This window comes from Otolemur garnettii, unplaced genomic scaffold (assembly GCF_000181295.1).
Source record: "Otolemur garnettii isolate 467f Iridium unplaced genomic scaffold, OtoGar3 scaffold00033, whole genome shotgun sequence".
NCBI lineage: Eukaryota > Metazoa > Chordata > Mammalia > Primates > Galagidae > Otolemur > Otolemur garnettii.
Genome location: NW_003852428.1, coordinates 401,760 through 406,781, shown reverse-complemented (window position 1 = coordinate 406,781; position 5,022 = coordinate 401,760). Strand labels below are relative to the sequence as shown.

Sequence of the window (5,022 nt, the reverse complement as noted above, 5' to 3'; positions counted from 1 at the left end):
TATGTCCTTTACCCAGGAAGTATGCCATATGCCTGCGCTTAGACTGGTATATCCGTTGAGTAAGAACTTACTGAACTCCCTCCTCCCCACTTTTTTAATTTATATGAGTTTTTCTCTCATATGGGTATGTAGTTATTTTAGTTTGCTTTTTAAAATTTTATTTCAAGGAAGGAAGGAAGGAGGGAGAGAGGGAGAAAGGGAGAGACAGGAAAGGAGAGAGAGGTAGGGAGAGATCAGAGGTGGGGAGGAAGGAAAGGAGGGAGGGAGGGAGGGAGGGTATGTAGCTATTAATCTCCTACTTTCAATTTAGTATTGAATACATTCAATGCTTGTTTTTCCATTCTTCAATACTTTATTTAGGAGAAAGTTCTAGAAATCCTTCCAGCTTGTTACAAAAAATACAAAATCTGCATCTTTTTTATGGCTTAATAGTATTGTATGGCACACATGTACCATCATTTATTAATTCATTCATGGTTTGAAGGGCACTTGGAATGTTTCCACATCTTTGAGTTTGTGAATTGAGATGCTATAAACATTTATCTGATGTGCAAAGGTCCCTATGAGAAAAATCACTTTTTAAAATTTGGAGTAGATCTACCTAGCAATGAGTTTATGGAATCAAAAGGAAGATCTACTTTTCGTTCTTTGAGTAATCTTCATGCTTCTTTCCTTAAAGACTACACTCATTTGCATTCCCACCAACAGCACATGAGTGTCCCCTTCTCTCTGTACCCACACAGACATCTGCTATTTTGAGACCATGAGATGTTGGCCTTTCTCACTGGCATTAGGTGATATCCAAAGTGGTTGTGATTTGCATTGCTCTGGTGATTATAATGGATGATGAGCAATTTTTCATGTGTGTGTTGGCCATTTGTCTTTCCTCATGAAGAAAACTTGTGCTCATGTCTCTTAGCCAGTTTTTAATGGGGTTAATTGATCTTTGTCATTGATTTGCTTTAGTTGGTGTTTTTTTTTAAATATGGAACACTTCATGAATTTGTGTGTCATCCTTGTGCAGGGGCCATGCTAATCTTCTCTGTATCATTTCAATTTTAGTATAAGTGCTGCCTAAGCAAGCATTTGCTTGAGTTCTTTGCAGATTCTAGTTATTTGACTTTGTCAGATTCATAGCATGCAAATATCTTCTCTCATTCTGAAGGTCTCTTTGCTTTGTTGACTTTGTACTTAGCTACTTAGCAGTGAAGAAACTTTTAATCTTGATCAGGTCCCATTTATTTATTTCTGATGTTGCTGCAATTGCCTACGGGCACTTCTCCATAAATTATTTTACTAGAGATAGTGGCTATCTTGTCTGGTTCCAGTTTTAGGTGGAAATTCTTTCAATTTTTATCCATTCAATATATTATTGGCTATAGGTTTCTCATAGATAGCTTGTGTTAGTTTAAAAAATGTCCCCTTTATGTTAATTTTCTAAAGTGTTCTTATGAAAAAAGGATGCTGAATTTTGTTGAATTCCTTTTGTGCATCTATTGATAGGATCATGTATAGTCTTTGTTTTTTGTTGTTTATGTGGTGAATCACGTTTCTGGTTTTGTGTATTTTGAACCAGGCTTGCACCCCTGGTTGCAGCCTATCTAGTCATAATGAATTATTGTTTTGATGTATGGTTGACTTCTGTTTGCCAAGATTTTATTGTGGAGTTTTCTATCAATATTCATTAGTGATACTAGTTTGTACTTTTTTTGTTGTTGTTATGTCCTTTCCTGGTTTTAGTATCAGAGTAGTATTTGCTTTCTGGAAGGAGTTTGTGAGCGTTCTTTCTTTCTCGCTGTTTCGGAATAGGTTCTGCAATATAGGTATGAGTGCTTCTGAAGGACTGGTAAAATTCAGGTGTCAAATCATCTGGTCTAGGACATTTTTATTTGTTAGAAGCTTTTTTATTGTTGCGATATTGGTGCTTGGTATGGGTCTATTTAAGAGTTCTATTTCTTCCTTGTTGAGTCTAGAGTCGTAGTGTGATTCCAGGAATTGGTCCATATTCTCCATGTTTTCAAATTTCTTGGCATAAGGGTTTTTGTAATATTCAGTAATAATCTTCTATACCTCTATAGTATTTGTTATTTCTATTTTTTCATTTCCAATTAAGCTTATTAGAGAACTTTTCTGTTTTTAGTTAATCTGGTCAAAAGTTTATCAATTTTATTTCTTTTCAAGGAACCAACTCTTGTACAATTTTTTGCATAGTTCTTTTGTTCTCAGTTTCATTTAGTTCTGATCTAATTTTGGTTATTTCTTCTCTTGTACTGGGTTTGGGATTGGATTGCTCTTCCTTTTCCAGTTCCTTGAGATGATTCATTGATTTGTTGATTTGTACATTTTCTAATTTCTGGATGTAGGAATTTAATGTGATAAGTTTCCTTTTTAACGCTTTGTTAACAGTTTCTGGTATTCCACAGGTTTTGATAACTTGTTGCTTCATTGTCATTTTGTTAAAGGAATCAAATGCTATCTTTCTTAACTTGTTCTTTTCCCAGCTATTATTCAGTAAAAAGCTGTTTAGTTTTTATGACTTCATGTGAGGATGAGTGTTTCTGTTGGAATTAAGTTATATTGTTATTCCATTTTGGTCTGTAAATATACCGGGTGTATTTCTATTTTTTTAAATTTTTTGAAATTTGATTTGTTTCCTGGGATAGGCTCAGTCTTAGAAAATGATCCATGAGCTGATGTGAAGAATGTATCTTCAATAGTATTGGGGTAAAATGTTCCGTATGTGTCTGCTAAGCCAATCAGTTCTAGAGTCATGTTTAAACCCATTGTTTCTTTGTTTAGGTTCTGCTTGAAACATCTGTCCAGTTCTGGAAATGGGGTGTTGAAGTCCCTCACTTTTACAGTGTAGGTTATTATATTTTCAGACCAAGTAAACACTGTTTTATAAATGTGGAACCATTAATGTTGGGTGCATAAATATTTTGAATTGAAGTATCTTCTTGCTTTATTGTCCTCCTAACCAGCTTATAGTGTCCGTCTTTGTCTTTCTTTATCTTTGTTGCCTTAAAGTCCATTGTGTCCACAAAAGGGATTATGACTCCCACTTTCTTTGGTTTCCATTTGCCTGAAATACTGTTTTCCAGCTCTTCAACCTGAGTCTTGATTTGTCCTGGGATATTAGTTGTGTTTCCTGAAGACAGTAAGTATTTAGTTTATATGTTTTATCTAGTCAGCCAACATGTGCGTCTTCAATAGGGAATTGGAGCCATTCACATGTATTGAGAGAATTGATAAGTAGGATGGAGTTCTGTTTATCTTATTGAGTTGAGGTCTATTGCCCTGTTTTATCACTTGGACCACCATGGAAGTTAGGATTTCCTTTATTTTCCAGGTGTCTTTACTGTTCCGATGGTCCATTATTTTGGTGTGTACTCCTTCAGTACTTCTTGCATAGCAGGTCTGTAGTGCAAACTTCTTCTATATTTGCTTGCCAATAAAAGGTTTAATTTTATCTAACGTGAAACTTAGTTTTGCAAGATACAGAATCCTAGGCTGGCAATTGTTTGTTTTTTTTTGTTTGTTTGTTTGGAAGACTGAATGTGTGATCTCACTCTCTTCTGGCTTGGAAAGTTGCAAACTTCAGCTGAGAAGTTCACTGTCCTCTCTGGTGGGTTTTCTCTTACATATCAACTGCTATGCCTGGCTTCTTTTGGAGAACATTCTTTCATTTCGACTTAGGTGAAATTAATTGCAATGTCTCTATGAGAATGCTCTGTTTGAATGGAGTCTACCTGGGGTTCAATATCCATTGAGTAGGTGTATATATAAATCACTGGTGATTCTTGGGAAAATTTTAGTTATCAGATCATCATCTAGGACATCCAATCTATTGACATGCTCTCTTCTCCTTTAGGGATTCCTGTAATTCATATGTTTGTATGCTTCATGTAGTCCCATAATTTTCTAAGAAATTGCTCTGCTTTTATTTTTTTTCTTTAAGTGATTTAGTTAGCTCCAGAGCCTTGTCCTCAAGCTTGAAGATTCTATATTCTTTATGCTTTAATCTGTTGTTGAAATTTTTTACTACATTTGAAACTTTCTGAATGACCCTTCATTTCTTTAGCTCTATTATATCTTTTGTAATTTTGTCTAGATCCTTGGGAGAATATCTTATCTTTTGTTAATTGCTTGGATCAATTTTTGGATTCTTTTCACAGTTTTCCAATTTTCCTTCAATTTGTTTCATTAGGTTTGCCATCCATAACCTGAATTACTTTCTATCATTTTCACAATTTTGTTATAGTTGGGATATTCTGTGGTGGCTACATTATAGTCCCTCGGGGGAGTAGATCTGTTCTGATTCTTCATGTTGCCATTGTTTTCTGTTGGTTTCTCATCACCTGTGGTTTCTTCTTTTTTACTTCCTTTCCTTATTTCTATTACTCTTTTTCTTTAATTTTCTTTGCTTCTAGGCTTGGAGGTTGAAATGGCCCTTTAATACATGAAAGAAAGGGAAAGGAAAGAAGAGAAGGAAAAACAGAAAGAAAATAATGTTGATGAGGTAAAAATTAAAGAAATGCAAAAGAAAGAAAAAACATATAGATACACATATATATTACATATATATGAGGTTTAACAAAGAAAAAAGAAAAAAGAATGAGTGTAATTTGAATGTACTTCAATGTCTATAGAATTAAAAATAATTTTTAGTAAGAACACCAGATGGTGCTCCAGTATTGGGGAAAAACAGCCAGTTGTAGATGTGGTGGTCTGGCTGGATCTTGTTTTACCAGATGTCTTTCAGCAGGTTGACAATGAGATCTGGTCTGGATTTCTTGTTTTATTCCGGGAGTGGAAGCCGCCTAAGTGTTGAAGCCCCAGGGAGTGGTGTAACAGGCCTGGGAAGGCCAGACACCCTAGTGTTTCCTAATCCATTTCCATGACCATTCTGGGTCTTTGGCGTTTATCTGAGGCAGGGGTTATGTCTCAGTAATGTTAATGGTGCCTGGAAATTAAAAGGAAGTCTCTGGAAAGGCAGGACCTCCCAGGTCTGGTTTGCAGTGC

The 5,022-nt window shown here is 35.4% G+C and overlaps 1 non-coding gene across 1 annotated transcript; it reads right to left on the bottom strand.

Moving 5' to 3' along the window:
* Nucleotides 1–979: 979 nt before the first annotated feature.
* Nucleotides 980–1,082, bottom strand: LOC111725222. The gene has a single exon (XR_002773341.1). It is a non-coding gene; the product is annotated as a U6 spliceosomal RNA (small nuclear RNA).
* Between the last annotated feature and the right edge of the window lie 3,940 nt (nucleotides 1,083–5,022).